Raw genomic sequence first — 25429 nt, 5'->3', positions numbered from 1 at the left:
ATGTTTTCAAGGAAATAAGTGTATGACATATATGAATCTCCATCAGCAAGCTCAAATGTGCACTATTTATTCATTTCCTGTGATTAAATGTAACTCCTGCCTCCATCCTATCTACTTTAAGCATAAATCCTATTTTGTGGTGGAAATTCTTGGCCTGGATCACATCATGTTTTGAGGAATAGAGTGAAGTGGAATTGGGGATCAGTACATGTGTCTATCAAATCATGTTCCTGTTATTGTATGCGTTGACCCAGTCTTTAAGCACATTTAGGTCTGAAATTTGCTGCTGCTGTGCAATGATTTTGTAAGGATTCTTTTGCAAGCCCAAACAGCTTTCTCTTTAGGTTGTGCTCTTTCCCCAGTGCTGCTAGCCAGTTTCTTTGCCCAGCTTTGATATGACAGTACCTGAAAACATCTCTCCCCTTGTATATCTGGTCTGAGGAAGCTCTGTATAGCCAATTACAAATAGAATGAAAGTATAGGTATACTTTCCTTGCTTCTCCAAAGATATTCCTGTGTGTCCATAAATGCTTTTGTCCTATCCTTTATTTCCTTAAAATCTTCCTAATAAATATTAAGAACTTTGTCCTTGTCCAAAGATAATAGCTAGAGAGAATACAGCCTAATCCTGCAGCTTGCCATAAACCTTTAAGGTAATACCTGGAAACTGTTCCAGCGTGAGAGGTGACAAGGGACGAGGAAAAAATACTTCTAGGGATCGAAAAAGACACAAAAACATAAGTTAATATCTTAGATGTGCATTTAACTTATTTACACATGTTAAAACCTTGAAGCAATTATGGAACTAGGAGCCTTAAGATGATTTACTGGCACAGAGAGTCAAAGGATGATTTAAGGTATGTGGACAACACATTTGAGAAACATACATCAACATCAGAATTTCTCATAGATGCTGTGACTCCGCATGCACAGAGAACTGAAACACCTTTATCCTGTATAATAATGTCCTGATTTTTAGCAGGAGTTTCTAGATACGTGTTTCATTTTATAATAAAAATGAACACTTCCCACTAGTTATATCTAATGACAAATACCAAATTGCGAGATACTAAATTTGTAGAAATAACCAACTTCATCTTGTAATTTAGGAGAAGTATAATAAAATCTATCAGTATGAAAGAAGATGGTTGAAGTTCCTGACAGGGACTATAATTAAGCAATAGCATATTATGTTGATGAAGAAAGAAAATAAACACACGAAGCCTTTGTATATCAAGAAGAATATATATCTATGGAACAAGAGGAATCTACACTGTAAATTACCGGCAGAGGAAGAAGTGTGACATGACAACTAAATTTGGGAGGGGATGTGTAAAAAGCAGAATAAAGAGAATAATGACTAACAAGTGGAACCAGAAAATGTTGGCAATGAGCAAATGCCCTCTGTGGAAAATTTTAAGTTGTTTCCTTGAAACGGAAATGTGAAAATTAAAAACTAAATTGCTTGACCCAAATTGTCAAGCTTCCCAATTAAGATCTAGTCTAGGAAAGAGACATTGCATTTGACATTACAGAGCTTGTCAGTGTCCCTAGAGGGAGTGATTGTGGTGCAGGTTTTAAAAAGGAGAAGGTAGTAATTAGTGTGATGAGAAAGGAGAACTCTCATGGACAGAGGCACGGGAAGAGGAGGGGAGGTAAGGCAGAGTGTTTAGACTTTTTTCCATGAAGTTTGGTCATAAAGGGAAGGACAACTAGGGCATCTGCTGAGGGCAATAAAGGGTTAAAGGTGCATCCATTTAGACACTTTTGAACACAGCTGTCGGGAGTGGGGGGGAGTCACCAGTGAAGTGGCAAAGGATGCAGATTACAAATCAGTGAACAGTGATGTTAGTAAAGCCCCAGCAGAACTGAGATGGGAGAGGGAACAGCAATTGCCTTCGAAGAGTCAATGTGATGATGAAGGCAACTCAGAAGATTAAAAACGCCCAGGAAATGACATGGAGAATTTCGGTCTTCATGACCTATTTTCTCTTGGAATTGACTGTGTGGGTGTATGTATTCATCTGCAACAGAGAGTCTGCTATGTTTTTTGGGAAACACAATATGTAAATCCTGGCAAATATTTGAGACTGAATACTTGTGAGGTTTCTCAGTGTCCCAATACTCAGCGAACTTAGTTTCCTTTGGATAAACATTGAAATAATTCCAGGATATTTTTGCATAAGAAGTTAAGATGAAAGCACGCTGAATAAAAATAGAATTTTCTTATTGTGATTATTATACCAGTGAGATGATATGAACTTGCATTTCAATGAAATGGCTAATATAGATAGGAAAAATATGGGGAAAGTTGATATGAAATCTGTAAGCTAGTACAATTAGATTCCTATTCAATGCAACACTGAATAAAAATATTACAAATGGAAAAGAATTATAGTAAGCAACATTACTTACTATATCCAGATTATCAATAGCAAGAGTTTTCATTGTAGAAAAAGGTCTTGGTCTATAAAATGTTAAAATGGCTAAATATACATGTAAAGATAGTAACCAAGGTTATGAAACTTGCCTTCTCAATTCAAAAGCCATTATGCTAAGTTCTTATTTAATATTTTGTTTAATGTTTACTTTCAAATCAAATAAGTGTGAATTTCAAACCATTATAGTCAAAATGAGATAATTATCGCCATCATTAGCTAAGAATTTAGAAAGTCAGATTAAATTTGTGTTAGAATTTAAAATTATGTGCATATTATATGCTATATATTTTTTTTTCAAAGATTGGCACCTGGGCTAACAACTGTTACCAATCTTTTTTCTTTTTTTTTCTGCTTTATCTCCCCAAATCCCCCCCGTACACAGTTGTATGTCTTAGTTGCATGTCCTTCTAGTTGTGGTATGTGCAAGGCTGCCTCATCGTGGCCTGACGAGTGGTGCCATGTCTGAGCGCAGGATCCGAACCCTGGGCCGCCACAGCTGAGCGCACGAACTTAACCACTTGGCCACGGAGCCGGCCCCTATGTGCTATATTTTTAATTGAACTTCTACATTGAAAAATAAAATAGTTAAGTCCAAGCATGTAAGTTTTAATATGAAAATGCATGGTAGACGTTATTGCTGCTCACCACTTTTGGGAACATGCAGAGACTGAATTTGCTATCTCCTCAAAGTTAGGTATGACCATGTGATTTACTCGACCTGTGAAGTGTGAGTGGAATACATACTTGTCCTTCTTTCTGGAGGCATTTGAGACCAATGCATGTTTCTCCTCTCTTTCCTTGCAGCAGTAGTCCTGGCTTGGCTATGTGGAGGCAGGCTGCCCTGCAGAGACAAGAGACCTGTAGTGGACTTTATGTGGGGAAGAAATGAACATTTGATGTGATAAGCAGATCAAATTTAGAGATTATTTATTACTATAGCATATACTAGCATATCTTAACTTATACAAGGTCATATTTAATATTTTATTAAATAGTTTGATGTCAAATTCGTATAATTGAGCTTAGATGAGATAATATATAAAACAGCCTAGACTATAGTAGATCAAAAATAAATGTTAATTGCTTTCCTCTTATATCTATTTGATGTATGTTTGATAGAGATTTAATTTTGTGATACTTTAATTTTTTAAAATATTATCTAAGAACTTACATATGAATAACACTAATGTTCAATATTGTCATAGACAGTGTTAGAAAAACACTGGATTTTGATATTTCTTTTAAGAAAGCATAAATACTATTAATTGATAACAAAGAGCATATTGTTTGTATAATTGATGTAGCATTAGAAATAATTAATTGCTATAGTTGTGCTTCAATGAGATAATTACCAAAGAATATTCTTATATTTATTATTGTATTAGGAAGCTGTTTGAAAGATAGATAGGGCAGACATAATCTAACTATCTAAGTATAATCTATGTATAATTTAAGTATCATCACTAGCAAAGAAAAGTTACACCAGACAAGTTAAACAGGCAAGCAGACTTTGTTGCAATGGGGAAGAGAGATTGAACTCATTTCCACTGAAACAAAAGGCAGAGATCTTTAAATGCAGGGGTGAGCTAATGGCCAAGTCCTGGAGGACTCAGAGGGGGAGTGGGTCAACGAGAGTAGGCCATTTGAGTTTGCTAATTGGTGCTTATTGAAGTTAAGCTCCTATCCTCCCATGGAGCCTGGAAGATAGGGACTCTATCTTTCTTGATAATTACATTTTGAAGACATAACTCCCAGGCCCTTGATAAAGACATTTCTGAGGTGTAAAACCGGCAAGAGGCAGGGAGAAGATTTACTTCTCAAAGGGGCAGAGAGAGAATTTACAGCTGCATATTTTCTAAAGTAAATTCTCTAAGAATAGGGAAGTCAGGGCCTGCGGTAAGGAAGAAACCTGTGTGATGTTTAGTCAGGCTGAGGGGAATGTTATAATCATCCTGGTCATCAGCTATCTCATTTCTATTTATCAGTCCTTCATAGTTTGTCTTCACAGATCCACTTTACATAGCTCAGAGCAGGCACAAAATGTTTTTACTCCCTGATGCCCAGTCTCAGCAATTTAACCTTCACATGTAATAAGATTTGCTGAGACTAGATTAGTGGGAAGAGAACTATAATTTACATAAAAGGTGATGAAGGCTTTTCTATCCAATTAATATATGACCACATTTGAATTAAAATAGGCTTAAAGGAATCACATTATGTCTGAAATGCTGTAATGTCTATAATTTGTACAGTATGAATGTCCAGCAAGAGAGGCAATCCTAGTGTGGTCAAATCATTGTAGGTGTCTTCTTTCTTTTTTGAAGGTTATGAATAAAATTCATCACTTGAGTCATTTATTGAGCTTATTGAATTATAATTTCTGCAAGCATTTTTAAATGCCTAAACTGTGGCAGATATTTAATAATGTTCCCTGATTCTTAAATATCAATTACAGATCTCAAGGCAATTTAATAAACTTAGTTCACTAAGTTTATCAGACAATTGGGAAAGCCAAAGACAATTCATATTGCAACTTTAAATTTTATTGTTGCCAAATTTCTTTTGCTAATGAAGAAACCCCACCACAAGCCAGGTGGTTCTAAACTAAATAGTGAAAGAAACTGGCTCAAGAACTAAGCTAAGACCATGTCTTTTCATGTAGTGCATACCCTTTCACTCGCAGTTTTTCCCTGTTATCTGCCTCCATCAAACTTCCTTTAAATTTCATCGTAATAAATGGCTCCACATTTCTACGGTCATTGTAGCTTTGCTAAATACAAGCAACTTTTTTTAACCAATGAGATGTGAAACATCTACAGAGTTCTACTATTCTTTGTCATTAACTCTGGTGACTCTTTTGGTACTTAGCTGAACTTTTTCATAGAGCCTTGCAAATATCTATTCCCCACTTAACAACTTCAAATAGGAAATATGAGTCCCCAAAGCACTGAACAAAGAGATGAATTAAATATAGTTACTGCTTTCAAGGATGACAGATTTCTACTTGGGGTGGGGGAATCAGGCAAACAAATTTCAACGTGGCATGACAAGTCCCATTGTGAAGATATGTAGATGATGAAGATTGAGCACAGAGGTCGAACACCTAACTCAGTCTGAGCAGTGAATAAAAGTCTCCCAGTTGGGATTGTACTCATTCAGATTACCTGAAAATCCAATAGATATTAATCAGATAGAATATGGAGGAAGGGCATGCTATTTAGAGAGTAGTATTATGTAAAGGTCTTTGACATGAAAGAATCAGAATAGCTAGGGAATTCTAAAGAGGAGAATAGCAAGATAAATGGATTGAGATGAAGTCATTGGCAGGAGAATAAGCTGGAGTGGTAGGTAAAGTTTAGATCATGACTGATATTGAGTGTTATGAAAAGGTACTTAGACATTTATTATATGTAAAATGTTCACATATAATAAATGCTATCAAACTATAAATTCTAATAATTATTTGTTGAATTAAATTAATATATACCCATATATATGGCTTGAAGTCAATTTAGTAATCATTCCTTGTAAGATATTTTCTGGAAAGTAATTCTCAATTTTTTTTCTTGAAAAAATAGCCTGGTTCAATATGTTTGAGTAGTTGAAAATTTTCCAATCAATTTCATTTTATCCATGGAAAATCCATTATATAATGTAAGGTTGGCAGTGTGGTAAACATTTACCTTACTTGCCATAGGTGAAAGTGAAAATCAGTGTGCTAATAGAGCAACACGGTGGTTTTTCTGTCAACCATGAAATACGATTATTAAGAAAGTCAGGGAGATAAATACAAAATATCAGTTCCTTAAGGGAAATAGCTGGGCAAATTTTAAATTCATGAGTTCCCATGGTTATTACGTTGCTTGGAAATATTTATGTGAATATTATGGTGTCCAAGTTTCCTGATAAGTGGTTACTGAAAAGCTGAGTTGCACCTCTAGTCAGTTTTTGGCATGTGACTACATTAATCTTGAATGCAGGATTATTTAATCCTTCTTACACTCTTCTCAGCAAAAATAAGAAATGTGTCATCCTCAAAACAAGCTTCTAAACAGGTCGGCATGAATTTGAAAGCATATTGACATAAATGAGGAAGAGTAAGAGAAAAATGAGTCCCTGAAGAAAACCAAGATTTATTGGGGCAGGAGGAGAAGTTAAGGCAGCCAGAGAAATGAGTTGCTTGTCGTCTGCTGGTGCAAGTAAAGCACTGTTCTACAGAATTCATTTTCTAGAGTTCATATAGAGTTAGAAATTAGTACCTCGTGTCAAGGCCAACTATATGAGGAATGCTGTATCTTTACAATAAATTTATATAGTCTTTTCTCAGTTAAAAAGCTGGATAAACCTTAATGAAATACATAAATCTTAACAGCATACAGTATCAGCACTAAAACAAAACTAATCTTGGAATATGAGAAAACACATTGTGAATAAACTGGAAAAGAGCCACCAATTAGTTTAGCCAATGTTTTGATATTACGTTGATGAACTTCAGAGCATTTCTGGACAGTCCATACACGATATTATGTGATATTATTATAGAATATTTGTCTGCCTAACCCACTGAACATGGATAACTTTTGTTTTCAATTCCTTTACTTTCAAAAACTCAGCTTTGGGCCAGCTCGGTGGTGCAGTTGTTAAGAGCGCACGTTCCGCTTCTCGGCGGCCCAAGGTTTGCTGGTTCGGATCCCAGGTGCGGACATGGCACAGCTTGGCACGCCATGCTGTGGTAGATGTACCACATATAAAGTAGAGGAAGATGGGCATGGATGTTAGCTCAGGGCCAGACTTCCTCAGCAAAGAAGAGGAGGATTGGCAGCAGATATTAGCTCAGGGCTAATATTCCTCAAAAAAAAACTCAGCCTTCAAGATATTGAAGAAGACGTCATGGGAATTTAAACCTGCTATTACTAGTTGACATATTTTACTAACAATTAATATAGCAATGCTTAAGTTATAGGATTTTTCTCTGAGTTACAGAATGATTTCCTTAAATCATTCCACAAACATTTATTGAGTACTTACTATATGGCAAACTCTCTTCTAATCTAGAGGTATGCAATTCTAGAAAACACAGTCACCACTCTGAGGGTGCATCTATCATATTAGAAGATGACCAGTTATTATAAATCAAATTCTGATGTGTCAGGTGGCGAAAGTTTTATGTAGAGAAATAAAATAGTTACAGTGTTAGGGGAGCTCTCTCTAATCAGGTAATATTTCAACAGAGACAGTAAATGCTGTCAAAATATTTTAATAAAAATGTTAAAAACATGACGCATGTATCATATATAGCAGATATCAATTATTTTGTTCAACTCACCAATTAGAGGGGGAAACAAGAAGATGTAAAGTTGGTTCCAAAAAATATTTTGAGAAAGGCCATTTTTAGGCATTTTGAAAGGAGGGTAAAGCTCCTAGGCTAGATAACAACATTAGTTAATATCCCATAGGGCAGTAAAGCACAAGTATTGTGATTCTTTTTCTTCTGAAGAGAACTCTACAAGTTAACATGTAACATAACTGAGTCTCAGCTCGAATCAAATAAAAAATTACAAAGTCAAACTAGTAAAAGTCTCCTAGAAAATTAGACAATTTTTAGGTGGGCTTGTTAAACAACAGTGACTAAATAGGACATTGAGAGGACATGTAGTACTCTCTTGATTTCAACTTTTTAATAATTTTTATTGTCAAGACTCTGCAAATATTTTCCACCTTATCTTTCCCTTGGGTAAGGACTTTTGACTATTTTTGGCTAATAAGAAATGAGTAAGGATTATAATAACTCACTTGTATGTTGGTAGTATAAAGCTTACTCATGATTCTTTAGTATCTTTCTTCCCCTTGCTATCCCATCCGAGGAAGACATATTCTATACCATGTGGCTATAAGTTGGTGGGTCCTCCATAAGCCTGCATTCTTGAACAGCTACGTGTATTAGAGACACTACCTCGACCTTCAGGCTCCAATCCTCAAACAAAAACATTTAAAATAAATGAGATATATATCTTTGTGTGTTAATTTACTGAGATTTGAGTGCCAATTTGTTACTACAGCATAACTAGTTTGTATTGACCAATATAGAAATTGTTACCAAAAGTATGGTGGCATCTTAGAGGCTAATTATAGTTATTAAAGAACCTAACATAAGAGGCTGGAAAGTTGGGAATCCATGTTTTACAATTCAAAATATTTATTAAAACTCTCCTGAAGCTCCTTGGGAGACAGACAATGTATGCAATAAAATTATATATCTGGAGAAAGAGGTTGGGAAATGGAATGTTAGTAGTAGATGTTGGTTGCCATTATGGACTGAATTATGTTCCCCTAACATTCCTATGTTGAAGCCCTGATCACCAATGTAACTGAATTTGGAGACAGGGACTTTAAAGAGGTAATTAAGGTTAAATGAGGTCATAAGGGTGGGGTCCTAATCCAACATGACTGGTGTCCTTATAAGAAGAGAAAGAGACACCAGGGATGCCCCAGGAGCACACAGAAAAGATTATGTGAGGAGACAATGAGAGGCAGCCATCTCCAGGACAAGGAGAGAGGTCTCAGGAGAAATCAAACCTTTTGACACATTGATCTTGGACTTCTAGCCTTCAGAACTGTGAGAAAATAAATTTCTGCTGCTTAAACCACCCAGTCAGTTATTTTGTTATGGTAGCTCTATAAACTAAAACAGTTGCTACTGGCAACAAATTACAAGAAAGATATTATTAGCAAAGCAGAAAAAAAATGACTAGTTTACACTCTTGAGACTTCAATTTTTCTAAGGCAGGGACAAGACTGAGAAACTATATGGCTCCCGAGGAAAGCAAATTCCCCAAGAACACTTCAGATATGGCCAAAGAGGATAAATAGAAAAGGAAGAACCTGCAAGAGGCCACAGTTAAGTAGAAAGGATTGTTCTTCCAGGGAGCAAAATCAATGCCTAATCAAGAAACATTTCACATCCCCACAGTAAGAGCTCTCATAATTACTACAGTAATTATTGTGTATCTCCCATTCTACCTTTTCTCAATTTCTTTATTACCTGTTCTCATTTCCTCGCATTATCTGAAGTGGAGAGAAAAAAACCTTTTTAGTTTATAGGAAGTCTATCTGTACTGGAGATAGAGATTACCCCACAACACACTTAGATCCTGGGCTTCAAAATGGATTCAGTGCCTAGATGGACTTTGGCTTATCTCCACTGGGGATAAATTGAGTGTTCTAAATGTGGGGGAAAGGAAATGTTGGGATATTTGGTCAGCAAACAAAAGAACTGCATAGAAACAATAATGCTAATCAATTAATTCATTGTTCCCCTATATTTCCATTTTTATTGTAGTTAGATGGGACTATCTGATAAGCAGTGGAAATTAAAAATGACTGGATATATCAAGCATCATTACTAGTCTGAGGCAATAAAATTTGTGAGATTATTTTTACCACAGTATAATTTAACCTATCCTGATAAATAGACGCAGAGACAAAATGAAACTATGGATTAAATCATATGAATGTCTGAGAGAATGTCCCACACAGAAGGAGCTCAGTTTACACAGGCTGGGACTTCTGAGTATGCTCAGTTGGCTGAGGAAATTTCCATGCCTGCATGCAATGACTTGGTGCTGTGTATAATATTATATCCTCACTTTAACAGCCTGCCCTAAACATATTGAGATGGCACCATTGAACACATTTTCAAATAAATATGTAAGTAGAATAATTTGAAATTTTTGGAATTATTGTTAACTATTCTGTATCCAACCACACTGAACATTAAGCCATAACCAACACAGCCATCTGAAGATTTGTTCTTAACTCTAGTCTAGTTTTAATATTATAATATTGCAAGCTATTTCTTTTTAAACATCTTGTGTGATTCCCCCCATTTCCAGTCATAGTCTTTTAACTTTTCCTAGATTCTTTTGCAAAAAAAAAAGAGAGCTTAGTTTGCTGTTCTGATCCTATCAATTCTACCATTTAAAGAGCTTTTCTTCTTTTATCTCTATGTCAAATAGGAAAAATAAAATTGAATTCAGATATTGGAATACTTTATAAGGAATACAAACAGATTGCATATTTTACCACTACTATTTCTATAAAGTGAAAAATGTGCTAATAAAATTATATTTTGGCACAAGCCCCATGGCCTAGTGGTTAAGTTCAGTGCTCTCCACTTTGGCAGCCCAGGTTCAGTTCCTGGGCATGGACCTACACTACTCATTGGTGGCCATGCTGTGGCAGCGACCCTTGTACAAAATAGAGGAAGATGGGCACAGATGTTAGCTCAGGGTAAATCTTACTCTGCAAAAGAAATATATATATATTGACAGAGAGAGAGTTATTAATATTTTTAAAAATGACTTTTTTTCTTGTCAATCAGAACGAGTTATTTTCTTACTTTGGTTGTATTTAGTCTTATGATCGCCACTGGCTATTTAATTCCTTAGTCAGGTGGTTGATTTGTACAAAATTCTTGTTTATGTCTCTAATGCCCTCATGTTATTAAGCAATAACTTGAAATAGCAAACAAATTAGGAAGGTTTCTCAAGAGGTCTTTAACTCTGACAAGAATAAAACAATTAAAAATATTAAGACATTTTATAAATTGCGAATATCAAGATGATTCTGAGAATTTACTTCATTACTAAACCAAGTAGGATTCACTTTTTTGTCCTATAAGTGTTCAAAAATAAAACTCGAAAGAGTCACTACTTACCACATATATCTATGGTCACCTGGAACTATGAAGCCTGGAAATGCTTCAAATTCCAAAATTAATTGCATAGGATGTCAACGTGGAGGGGTTTATATTATGATTTCATAAATTATCACATCCCTGAGAAAGTCGGTCTTTTCGATAGGATGTTTGTTATTATAGCAACAAAATGATCACACAGTTGGAGTCGGTATATAGAAAAGATTTTTTTAAATCTCCCAGAATTTTGTTTCTCCCTCTCATATGTGTGTGTATTATAAGTCTTATTATTAATGAACACAATAACCATATGAGATAAGTATAATTATCAACCTACATATTACAATAGAGGAAATTGATGAACCGAGAGATTAAGTAACTACCATGTTTTTGTTTTCAATTTCTGTGTAAAATCTCTTCCTAAACCTAGTGGTTTAAAACAGACATTTTATTTTCCTCGGGATTTTGTGGATGGGGAGTTTGGAAAAGTCTTGGGCGGGCAGTTCTCTCATCAGCGCAGGGTGAGCCAGCAGCTGGGACATCTACTGGCAGGAGCATCTACATCCAACCCAAGATGGAGTCTTCCCCTGCAGGCCTCTTGCCTTGCTGCAGCTTGTCTTTTTCTCTCTCTAAGGCATCTCTTCCCCAGAGCATCTCTGTGCAGCTTGCACTTCTCAAGCACAGTGATCTCATTAATAAAAGTAGAGACTGAGAAGTCAATGAAGCCTGCAATGACCATCAATCAAGGAAGTCGAGGATAACACCCTGAGGAAAGTTTCAGATAATATAAGAACACATAAACCTTTATATCTTACCTAAGCTTGTTATTTTTTTTCACCCCTGCCTGTTTTACTACAGTGACAGGCAAAATACACTTCTATTTGAATAGAATTTAGAAATGTATTTTAAGGCTATAAAAATAGAGGTGTACCGAGAGAGACTATGCCTCACTCTGCAAACTTTTTTGAGGGGGAATATATAAAAAAAATAGATTTAAGGGAAAGAAAAGAAAAAAATATATTCACGAAATCTGTGGGGAGGTAGAAAAGGTTAGAAAATGAGAATGCCCAGCATTCTTTCTGGGAATGTAGCATTTGGGAGTTTTTGCAGATTTCCTGTTTACGCAAAGGAAAATTTCAATCACTGCTAATCTTAGGAAAGATTTGCAAGACCTTTCCTTAGGGCATCCGCTATCTTTTACCATTCTGTAAAGATAAAGAAAGATCATGTAATCACATGGAATGATTTCTCTTAACTTTCTTCCATATTTAACTTAGTACATCACTCCTTACCCTGTGACAATAATCATCATCTCAGAAGCATGGAGGATAAATTTAAATAGGGAGACACTGGCCTTGCCGATAAAATACTTTGATAGTAGTGCCAGGTCTCTTACAGAAGAAAATACTCTGCATAACAATGAAAGTGGAAGAAAGATCTTAAGATAGGTTCAGGGACAAAGACTTGAATGAAATAAGTCTATTGGGAAGTGTTAAGGAAATGCTAAGATCTGTATCATGTCATCATTTTTTAGACATCACTGGCTCTTCTCCCATCCCACCAACTATGTATCAGAACTACACTTGTACTATACTTGATTTAATTGAATTTATTGTGGAAACTCAATCAGCGATGTGTTTGTGTCAGCCTTGGTGCTGGACTGGAAAACTGTCAACCCAGACAATTACATCTTGATTACATCTGCTTGAACATGCAACACAGAGGATATGGAAGAGTTTTAATCAATCAGTTACTACAACACGAAGCCAGATTTCTCAACCTTGATTTTTAAAAGGCCTTTCTTAATTTTTAAAACATTTTAAATACATTATAAGGATTTTAAAATATGACAAATAAGGATTAATAAAATTTATGCATTATAATTTCTATTTCCTTATTAACAGAGAAAGAATATTTTCTAAATTAACGTGGCTAGAAAGACTTTTGAAATAAACATCAAGCATATCTACGTTTAAGGTCAGGTTCTGTCACACATCACAGAAGCCCTTCCGTTAAGTGGCTTTTAGAATTTCTCTTTCCTGTTAAGAGGGCTGGGGTAGGCAATCCAGGACTAGAATGGTGGCTCTGTAATTGTAAAGCTATCAAGTTTTCTTTTTTTGCTATGAGTTACCCTTACTGTGTTGCTTTGGGGTCTAAAATCCATGCCTAGGCTCAGCTCATCTTTCTGCATTTTGAACAGACAAAATTAGGAGCAGGTATAGTGAGAATGGAGTAGCCCTCCCCTTTAAAAAGAGACTTTCTGGAAAGTTCATACAAAACTACTGCCTCCACCTCATTAGTGATAATTCTGTCATATATCATATTTCTTCCAGAAGGCAACATTCTGTTATTTGGGAAAAAAGGGAGAATGAATTTGGGGACAGGCAATTAGCAACCTCTGTCACATGCACTATGTGAGCATTAGAAAATGAATAAATACCTCCTTACTGACCAGGTGATGGGGGAGATATTCAGAGTGCTGGAGCAGTCATAGACGGGACTGAGTGAAGTATGGCCTGGGAGAAGTCTTGATGCACATGGGAAACCAACATGGCCTTTGAGCCAGAGCTAGGAGAGCAGCCGTAGCAGAGTGAGAGGGCCATGCCCCTTTGCCTGCTGGAGGGTCTTTTGGATGATGCTTCTGTGGAATGTACTAGAATCTGGAGCAATGTCACTGACTCAAGATATATGTATGTGGTTGTAGAAGTCTGCATTTTGCCTCTCACAGTATCTCATACAAACCCCTGCACGGGAACATTAGAGCATCTTTACCTGGAGGCAAGTAGCCCTCGGCAAGGCCACCTACTTCATTCCACAGTAATCCAAAATCAGGGTGTACGGCACGGGGCCAGTGCTAGAAAGTTTGAACCATTAAACTGGGACAGGGCAGGGCAGAGCACACCAGTGTCCTCATGGAGAGGGCAGGCGCATCCAGCACCCTGCAGGTTCTGCCAGACCTGTCTCTCCAAGTGCTCATCTTCTGTCTTCCTCCCAGCATTAAACACACGAACCAAAGAACGGGTTTTATAGGAGGAGAAATAAAATGAGGCAGCCAGGTTTTTACCTTCCTGGAGCCCCAACCCCACAGTCACCCCACACCGAGACACCCAAGAAGAGGCTGGAGAGGCAGCTCTGAGGCTGCAGGCTGTGCCTCATTCCTTTACCCTATTTCACCTCTGAGAATGTCTATAGACTAGCACTTTTGGAAAATATCAATGTATCCAAAACAGCATAACTCTGTCAACAGTGAGAACAGAAACTAAGCAAAAGTTTCTGATCTTGTTAAATAATACCAAGACCAAGAAAACAAATAACTCAGCTACTTGCTCTTGAAACTGCTTTCTGAGGAAGATAAGACTGTAGAATGACTAAAACATTTTATTTATGAAGACCAAAAGCGTGCACTCATCAAACAGTTCCAATAAATAGCTTGTTCATCAAGACTCCTCAAAACTCCTTGGTTTACTAAGCCCACAGATCTAAAGCAATGATGTCTTCAGCTCTTCACAATCCCAGTGAATTCTCTCTCTTGCAAGACCTGCTCTACCCAAGATCTCACTTCCTATAAATAACCTCTCTCATTCCAGGACTTTGTCAAGATACGGGGGTTCTCCCATGTTGTATAAGTTTATTAAATTCACATTTGCTTGAATAACAAGTTTCTCCAATGGTATTTTAATATGTTCGACAGTAATAACTAAGTAATAAATTATTCTTACTGGATAAATATTGTGAACTCTTTATATAGGTGTGATTAAGATCTTTTTCAGAGTTTATTGTGAAGATCCCTAGTTTACAGTACAAGATTTGCCTTCTACTCGCCTCATGTCTAGCATGAAGTCTCCATTCTCCCACTCACTGCCACAAGTCCCCACTTAGCCCTGTCACTGAAGGTGATTCTCAGCAGGATCTTAAATTGGACCCTTGTCTTTAAAGAAAACCTTGATTCTGATGTTAAGGAATCAGTGCCTGATTCCCTACTTTTGCTGCTCCACTAATTCTTTCTCGAAATTCGTGTCTTAGAAAACAACAGTTTGATTTAAAGTCTGAGCCTGCACTCTTGTTTTCCACAGCAGAATCAATGACACTTCGTTGTGTCTTCTTCAGTTGACCTCTCGTGAAATTTAATGGAGTAGAACTGAGCCTAGCAAGTGTTATCCTCCTCTTCATGGAGGAGTCACACTCTTATACCTCATCCCTCTGATTAAAGTAAGTAACATCCGATAAGTAACATCTGATTAAATATTTTGATAGATCTTAGAAGATCGTGGGAATTACTATTAGAGAAAGCTGTTTTCCGATCAAGGTCTATCACTGTACAGTAATAGAAAAATATGCACCAGAGTTTTGTGTTGTTGCTTGGGAATTGGGGCTGTTCCTTGTTTTATTGAAGATGGAGTTGTTTCTCTTTTCCCTTTTCTTTGCTTGGGACTTGAGATAATCTCCTTGTTTCTTTAGGGATGTAGTTGGTTCTGTTAATTCTTTTTTGTTGGAGATAAATGAAGTAGAAACACATTCACTCATAATTTTTAACTGGAATTATTTCAGTTATGTGTTATTTAAATAAACTAAATAGCAAAATGATACAAAAGAAAAAAAATTCAAGATATCTTACCAGTTAGATGAAAATTCCATTATATATATTTCCCCCACTCAAGATTATTATCCTAAACAAAATGTATTAGTATATTCTCAAAAGAGATCTTAGAATCATCTTGTCCTTCCTGCTCATCATTTTACTGAGGAGGAAATTGAGTTTAAGACTGCATCTCTTCTTAAACTTACATTTCCAGCAGCCCTGAGGGCATTGAGTTTTAGTTTTCAGCCCATTTGCTTATTTGAGGGGCTACAGTTCCCGGCAGCCAGTCAGAAAAAATCATTTCTATGGCAGAAATTTGTCTTTGTGCTGATGGTAACTCTCCCGTAACTGGCCAAGGCTATGGATGTCCATAACAATGTTTTATCCTTATCATTATTAGCTTTTACACTCAACAATTTGCTTTCTTTTCTTCTTTAGTCAAAAAAAAAGGAAGTAAATTGGGATCCTCTTTACAAAGAGCATTATAAATTTTTCTTCTAATCAGACAACATGCTACCTTTGCTCTGTATTTCTGATGCTGTCTCTAAATTCACTGTTTGCTGCTTGAATCAGTTATTTAATATAATTAAAATCCATGCAAGTAGGATGTATGGTGAGGAAACAGGAAGCTAATTATTGACTGCGGCATTCTTGAATAGGAAAACTTGAAATATCTTTACAGATTTGTTCTTTCAGATAAACACATAACCAGCTCTGGGACAGATATTCAATGCAGATTTCTCAACAGTGACAGAAAACAAACCAGAGTTAATTACAAATCTGTATTTCTTAGCCTAACATAAATGGTCTTTTCTTAAGTCTGAGATTCGTTCAAAACAGATGTGAGCTGGTTCCTAGATTGTTTCTTTCTCTTCTTCTTTTACTATTCAATTACAAAACTCAGAGCAAAAAATCTTGATGGCATCTTGTAACATGAAATACTCACTACCATTTTTATCTGTTTCTTTATGTTGAAAACATAGTTTTAAATTGGGTTAAGTGTAAGTCACTAAACTGATTATTTCTGGGTATATTCATTATGGAATAGCTTGTGACATGAAATATTTCAGATGGAATCAGATTACATTTGCCAATATTAGGTTTGGGAAGAGAAATAACTAGGATGAATGGAGGAAAACTGAAATTTTCTGTTCTGTGATTGATTCAGTTTCTCTACATCTACTGTAGCATTGATTTATATAGGGGAAAAGGACAACATCAATCCTTTGTCAGGACTAACATATGGGAGATGTATGTTCTCATCTCTCTGTTTCCTTGAAGTGAACGTTGCAACTTTACATCAACCTACATAAGCACATTGAGTTTATGGGCTGAGTAGTTGCTATAAGTGTCTTTGAGTTATGCAATAAGAAATAGGACTTTAAGTGGCCAGCTGGTTGTCTGGATGTCCCTGGATGCCATAGAAAATGACATAATTTCTCATTAAGTTGTTGTGTTAGAATATTTTTTAGCTGTCAGTGACTGAAAATCCAAAGTAACGGTGGCTTATATAAGATAGAATTCTATTTCACTTTTATATAAGTGAAATACGCCAAGAGGTATATTGTCAAGTCTAATGTACTGGACCATGGTATCAGAGAATTAGCTTCTTTCTTCCTCCACTATTCTCAGGTTATGGCTTCATATGAAATTAATGATCCAGCTCTAGCCCTCATGACCTTAGCCCAGGCTGGCAGGAAAAATGAGGGAGAAAGAAAAGGAAGGAAGGAAGGGAAATTCTCCAGAAAGAACACACTCCACTTATTCTTGAATCCTATCAGTTAGTACTCACTCACATGTCTACATCTAGCTGTTAGGAAGACTAAGAAATGTAGATGTTACTTCAAGTGTGCATGGTCCAGCCAATAGAATTATATTACTAAGAAAGAGGAAGGAAATGAATTTCGATCAGTTTCACTATTAGAGCACATTGGGTTTTTGGACTCAATTTTTAAATGTATTTTAACGTGTAAACTAGAATGTAAGCTCTACGGGAGCCTGGACTTCTCTGTTTTGTTGATGTTGTGTGCCTAACATGTAGCAGAGTGTCTATCACGTCAAAGATACATTACAAAAATTTGTTGAATGAGTACCTGTCCTACTGAAGTGAAATGAGCTCAGAAAGCAGGAGGCTTTGATTTGACTTTAGTTCTTAGACATGTTCCCTGCTTGAATCTGTGATGATCACTTAATCTTTCAGGGACTTAGTTTCCTCTTTTTGGAGTGTGGTTTGGTCAAATTATCTCTAGAACACTCTTTATAGTACTACTCATGACCTAGACTATGCAATTGAAAAAACTAAGCCTAGAAGTCTATAATTTAGAAAACTGTGAAGACTTTAATTTGAAATAAACATTTTATTGAAATAAATCATGCTACAGAAAAATACGTATGTTATGAACACATAGCTCAAAATTTCACAAATTAAGCAAACCTCTTTAACCAGAAGCAGGATCAAGATATAGAATATTTCCAACACCCTCAAAGTCCTCCTATTGTCCCATCCAGTCACTACATCACAAAACTAAATAGTATGATGACGTTTATCAGCATTAATCTATTTTTTTAAATTTAATATGTCTGGCTTTTTCCAATTAACATGATGTTTCTGATATTCATCTATTTTTTATTTTTTTTGTATGTAGCATTACCTTATTCTCCTTGATATATGGTATTCATTGAACATGATCTATTTCTTTATAGCCATATATCGCTGAGAGACAATAACTGGTAATTTATGTTTATGTATATATGTTCATATATAAATGTATTGATCCATTCTAGTGTTAATGGATATATGGGTGTTTCTAGTTTGGGCTATTATGAAGAGTGCTTCTGGAATAGTTTCATATAGTCTGATGGTGAATATACATATTCATGTCTGCTAGGAATGATTTCTGGATCATAAAATATTTAAAGCCAAATAGATAGATGCTGCCAAATTATTTCCCCCAAAAGTCATATCAATCTATATGCCCAGGGCTGGCCTGGTGGCACAGTGGTTAAGTGCGCACGTTCCACTTCCACTGCCCGGGGTTTGCCAGTTTTGGATCCCGGGTGCGGACGGCTCACGGCTTGGCACACCATGCTGTGGTAGGCGTCCCACACATAAAATGGAGGAAGATGGGCACGGATGTTAGCTCAGGGCCACTCTTCCTCAGCCAAAAGAGAAGGATTGGCAGCAGTTAGCTTAGGGCAACTCTTCTTCAAAAAAACCCAAATCTATATTCCTGTAAGATCCATCAGATGCTAATCAAAACCACATGTGATATCACCTCACACCTGTTAGGATGGCTATTAACAAAAAGTTGAAAGATAACAAGTGTTGGCGAGAATGTGAAGAAAAGGGAACCCTTATTCACTGTTGGTGGGACTATAAATTGCTACAGCCATTATGTAAAACGATATGGAGTTTCCTCAAAAAATTAAAAATAGAACTACTATATGATCCAGCAATTTCACTTCTCGGTATGTATCTAATGAAAGTAAAATCACTCAAACAGATATCTGTGTCCCCATGTTCATTGCAGCATCATTTAAACTACCCAAGACATGGAAACAACCTAATTGTCCATCGACAGATGAATGGATAAAGATAATGTGGTATGTATATTTATGTATGTATATATACACAATAATATGCAGCCTTAAAAAAAAGAGAAGAAATCCTGCCATTTGCAACAACATGGATGAAGCAGGAGGCCATCATCCTTAGTAAAATTAGCCTGACACAGAAAGACAAATAGTGCATGATCTCACTAATATGTGGAGTCGAAAAAAAGGCAAACTCTAAAACAGTCAAAATCTACAACATTAATAGAAAGTAGAATGGTGATTATGAGGGCTAGGAGGTGGGGGAAATGGGGAGATGTTGGTCTAAGATCACAAACTTTCGGTTATGAGATAAGTAAATTCCTCAGACCTAATGTACGGCATGAGGACTACACTTAACAATAATGTGTTGCATACTTGAATCTACTAAGAGTAGATCTCAAGTGTTCTCACCACACGCACATACAAATGGTAACTATGTGAAGTGGGATGTGTTAATTAGTTTGATTGTGGTAATATTTCACAATGTACATGTATACCAAAGCATCACGTATACATCTTAAATATATACAACTTGTATTTGTCAATCATACTTCAATAAAGCTGGAAAATAAGTGTTATAATGATAGTGATAGTTGCTCTACATGATTGTCCAAAACAACAATACTAACTTCAAAATTGTAGCTCCTCTGGTAAGTGTGTGGAAATATTTCATTGTGGTTTTAATTTGCATTTCAGTGCTGAGAAATGGTGATGAAGCATTTTTTATAAGTTTGTCAGACGTTTGATTTTCCTCTTTTGCAAAATGTATGTTTAATTTTTTAACCATTTTTCTTTTTAATTACTGATATTTACACATTCCTTATTGATACTGGTCGTTTGTTGGATATATGTGTCGTAAATATCTGATCCCATTGTGTGGCTTTTCTTTTTATTCTCTTATTGTGGTATGTGAATGAATAAAATTTATACATTTGAATATAGTCCAATTTATAATACTTTTCTTTATGCTTGTGGTTTTTGAAAAACCTCTGTCTTCACAGAGGTCATGAAGATATTTTCTTATTTTCCCCCTGGAAATTTTATTATTTGTCTCTCTCAATTAGAATTCTACTCCATTTGGAATACACATTTTTGTATGGTAGAAAGCAGGGATCAGAATTCATTCGGTTATGTATGGTTAGCCAACTGACTCAGCACGTTTATTCAGCAGACTGTCCTCCTCCTCATTACAGAGCCACCTTTATTATTCGTCTTTTGATGGACATACATGATCTGTTTTTGGACTTTTATTCTATTCTATTGGTCTATTTGTTTATCCTTATGCCAAAGCACACTGTCTTTATTACATATTTAAAAATAAATTTTGATATCTGTTAGTTCTCTGAATTTTTCTCTTCCTCAATGTTGCCTTGGCTAGTCTTGATTCTTTACATTTTCATATAAATTTAAAAAACCACCTGTCAATTTTCATACAAGAAAATTCATGATAATAATAATGATTATCATTATTAGTATTATAAATCCTAGGGACTTTTCTTTGAGATTTCAGTGAAACTATATTTCAATCTGGGACAATTGGCATCTTAAAAAAGTATTGTTTTCCAGTCTATGAATATTGTTTATCCCCCATTTGTTTAGGTGTTCTTTAATTTCTTTCAATAATAGTTTTATTTGTGTATATTTCTTGCACATTTTCACTTTTCATTATACTTTTCCAAAGATGTGTGAATTTTTTCTCAAAGATTTTAACCTGTCGAGTTCTTGCTGTCTTGACAGTGTAAAACTACATTTTTCCTTTTCCAATTATTTGAAATCTGCTTACTGTTTATTTTATCTGTATTATATATTATAAAAATGTTACTGAAATTTAGAAAAAAGTACACAATCACTTGTTCCTAACATAACAGATACTAACATTTTTTCGGTCTTTATTCTGTGTATTTCAAGTAATTATAATGTGCATACAGTTTGTAATCCTACATTTTAATTTTATATATCATAAACACCTTTTCATGTTTTTCCATATTTCATATTAACATCATTTTTAAAGGCTGTGTAACATTTTTCTTTAGCTGATATTGCACAAGTTACAGAATCCTCCACCTATTGATAGATGTAGACTTTTTATCAAAAGAAACTAAGCAACTTGCATGTAAACATTCCTATTTCTGATCAAATTCTTAAGGCATATTTCCAGAAGTGCAATTATCTAATCAAAAAGTATGAGCACTTTGATATGATGTGTTTGATATATTTTGCTACTATCAAATGGCTTTTACTCACAGCACCATTTGCAGGATACAAAACAATAATCATTTCTGCATTCTCACTCTCTCTGTGTAACATCATTTAAAAAGTTTAATACACAAAAAACATAATACCTCCTTCGTGATGGCTTACTTTGCTTATGTTTATATTGAACATTTAAAAATATGTAGGTCTACTAGCTTTACTTGTTCTCTTATAAACCAACCAAGAGTCAGGGAAAAATCTTCACTAAATTTGTGCTTGCTGGAAATCACATTGCTATTGCTTTAGGAAAAAATGACCGTTGGCTGAACAATAAGATTTTATGTGTAGCCTTGTGTGTGGATGACTGCTGAAGTGCAGCGAAGGAAATAAGTCTGCTTTAGATCTTTTGAGTTTGGGAACTAGTTTCCAGGCTGCCACTATGCTTACAAACACTATTAAAGAAGTTACACCAGGCCTTCCTTTGACTCTTAAACATCTCTCTAGAGCTGGGATCCCGTTATTTTCCATAGAAGAGAGGAGTCTGGGACCCCATCTGGCAAGTAGAGGGGAACTCTGGGAACCCAAGTTGAGTAGTATTCACTGTGGTAAATCTTCCTTGATGCTAAATCCAGTGTTCTGTTCTTCTTGGTATGGTTGGTGTCATCAATGCCCATTTGCCACCTTGGGGTGGCACAGAGAGACTCTGTCCATTTCCTGAACCACATCATAACCCAAGAAAATTCCTGACTAAGTATAATGGATTTTGGTTCTAAATGTCCTCTCAAGAGGGGCCAGTGCTAATGACCCACTGTGCTCTAGCTGTGGCATGAAATCTTCACGTTAGATTTTATATTATTTTCCATAATGAGCACTGTGTCTGTTATCTCTTCATATAAGTAATCTACAAGCAGGTACTCTCACGTATACTCTCCCTGCATTACAAATTCCCCTTTCACATGCTGAAAATGTGCATTTCCTCCAAATATATACCCTCCCCCGTGTTTAGACACGGTTGGTTTAGGAAGACTGATGAGCGCCCTGTGATCTTGGAACACAAAACTTCCTTCTGACAAAGACAGAAATGAAATGCTAGCAGTTCATTTCTTTACTTGGAAAAATAAGCCATTTTTTTCCTAAGAGAAATACCTGTGTTTTACTTTTTTCTAATTCCCACATCAATCTATGTATCTATCTACTTCATTATTTATTTATCATCTCTGTCTCTCTCTCTCTCTCTCTCTCTATCTCAAAGCCATAGTGTTCTAAAATAAATCTGATGGCTGTATCCAGAACCCACAGCTTGGCCATGCATGGGATCCAGCATGCAGAGGGTCTGGCTGTGGCTATAGGGCAACATACCAGAATAAGTCACCGAGCCATAGCACCAATCTGTAATCCTGATGGGACAGCCTTGGAGCAGCTGCAGCTTCATATGGTCCTGGAGGTGCTTATTCCCTTTACAAGTCAGTTTTCCCATAAATTTGTTCAGCTTGTTATTGGGAGGCTCACAACTCACTTGTCTGGAGAAAAATGAAAGGTGAGAGTCCTGTCTCTGTCATCTTGGACCTTTCCTAAGAGAATGGACACACACACATGAAACATAATTCCTCTGTTAAATGCACACACATCTTCTTTCCTATCCTTTTTCAGCTGCTTCCCATTTTTTACCAGCTCCTTATAGTAAGGCAGACAGAGCTTTCTGAGCTTCAAAGGACAGTAATTCTGCATGTGACATGGATCACCCAGAGAGGAAAATCCCATACAAGTCATCATGAGGAGTACTGCCAGATCACATGAGCTCTGAATCTGAAGCTCTGCCTAACTTAAAGCAAATCTACGATTTTGTTTTTAATGGAAATAAATTGACTCTTTCCTGATTACTGAAGTAAGATATGCCCTTTGAAAAACCTATTAAAAAAGAAAAAAGGGGGCCAGCCCCATGGCCTAGTGGTTAAGTTCTCGCGCTCCACTTTGGTGGCCCAGGGTTTCACTGGTTTGGATCCTGGGTACGGACATAGTACCACTCATCAGGCCATGTTGAGGTGGTGTCCCACATGCCACAACTAGACAGACCCACAACTGGGGATATTTGGGGAGAAAAGTAGAAAAAAAAACATACAATACTAAAAGTATAAAGAAGTTTAAAAATCACTCATTTATCTGGAGATAAGTGCTATTAACCTTTTGGAGCATAGCCTTCCAAGTTTTATGTTATGTAATATATATAATGTATATTAAAATATATATATTTTGTACAGAGAGAGTTTATCTTATATATCCTACATGTAATCTTTTGTAGTCTGAATTTTTCAGTTAGTAATATGTTGTACATATTTCTCCATGTCAGTAAATATCAACTTGCATCTCTATGTTTAGTCAGTTGTTGTAGAAAATTCACTGTATGGATGTACTACACTTTATTTAGCCCATACTCTACTGGTGAAAATTTGGGTGAGCTATCTTGCCTCCTAATGCACCCACATAGCAGTTCCAGGTTATCTTCCATGTCATTGGTGAATGAGATAGTCTGAGTCACGTTCCAGTTGGTTTCACTAGAGGAAAGAACATGCAGTCACCAGAGTGGAGGACACATACACAACAGTCCAATTTCTCCTATGTCTTGATAGGGTTTTAGGAATTAGGTATTGCCAGCAGAACATATGTCTGTATGACATCCAACCTTAACAATCACTCCTATTGTTTCCATAGCCCATGGACAGTACTCAGGTGGAAGGGCTCTGTAAGAAAGCTGAGCGTCAACCCACTCACTCCCGTCTGTCTCCTGCTTCCTAAAACACACCACCGTTACTTTAACTAACCCATGAGATCTTGCTGGTCTTATGATCTGCAGAACCTGAAGAAACATAACAAAATGACCTGGAGCTGGCACCTGCTTCCTAAACGCTTTCTCATCAAATAGTCTCGTAATTTTTAGGAAGGTTTTCAGCTCTTGCCCTATCCTGTTTTGTAAAAATGTTTTCACTTTCTGCTCCTTACCTTTATACATCTGTATGCTTTATTTTTAAATAAACATTTTTATTTTGGAAAAATTTTAGCTTTACAGAAAAGTTACAAGGTAATACAGAGAGTTCCTATATGCTTCAACACAGTGACATTTTTCCTCTAATGTTATCATCTTAAATTACTACAGTTCATTTGTCAAAGCTAAAATGTAACATTGGTACTGTTGATGCAAATAATCAATAACCAATCTACAGATAGGAAAAATAGAGTGATATTTATTGAGTCAGTGCTGAGGACTAGCCCAGAAGTGCTATCTCCACTAAGGAAGAAAGCACTGGGAGAAGTATAGCTTAAAACATTGTTATATACCATTTCAAAACACAGAACATACATCAAGCATGACAGGAATACAATTTGTTTTCCTCAAAGTCACAAGGAGATGTTTTGCTGCAGTTTAGCACATACACAGAAGGTCAACTTGATCTTGGTTCTCTGGGAAGAGAAGCTTATCCTCAAAGAAGTACTGGTATTGGTGTCAGAGAAAGGGAGACGTTCATCCCTATCTCTGTTTTTGGAGGAGGATTAGCCCATGGCTAATATCCACTGCCATGGATTGCTGAGAAAGATTGGCCCTGAGCTAAAATCCATGCCCATCTTCCTCTACGTTATACGTGGGATGCCTGCCACAGCATGGCTTGATAAGCGGCACGTAGGGCCACAGTGTGTAAGTCCGCACCTGGGATCCAAACCTGTAAACCCAAGGACGCCAAGGTGGAGCACACAAATTTAACCACTGTGCCACCAGGCCAGCCCCTATCTTTAAAGAGTGCATTCTTTGCTTTGTATAATGTTTGAAGCAGATGTACAATGCATGTTTGGCAGACCGTAAGTCATGTTGGCGCTTAGGAAAAAAAAGTTTTAGGCCAAATCAGGGTTAAACCAGAATGGCTTCCCCATATACCT

The 25429-nt window shown here is 36.3% G+C and overlaps 1 long non-coding RNA gene across 1 annotated transcript; it reads left to right on the top strand.

Annotated features, from left to right (window-relative positions):
• The first annotated feature begins 1605 nt into the window (after positions 1-1605).
• On the top strand, positions 1606-19319 carry LOC138918469 (uncharacterized). Its single transcript, XR_011427873.1, has 3 exons — positions 1606-1655; positions 15210-15345; positions 19246-19319. It is a non-coding gene; the product is annotated as an uncharacterized lncRNA (long non-coding RNA).
• The last annotated feature ends 6110 nt before the right edge of the window (positions 19320-25429 follow it).

This window comes from Equus caballus, chromosome 17 (assembly GCF_041296265.1).
Source record: "Equus caballus isolate H_3958 breed thoroughbred chromosome 17, TB-T2T, whole genome shotgun sequence".
Lineage (NCBI taxonomy): Eukaryota > Metazoa > Chordata > Mammalia > Perissodactyla > Equidae > Equus > Equus caballus.
This window is presented reverse-complemented; position numbering and strand designations above follow the sequence as displayed.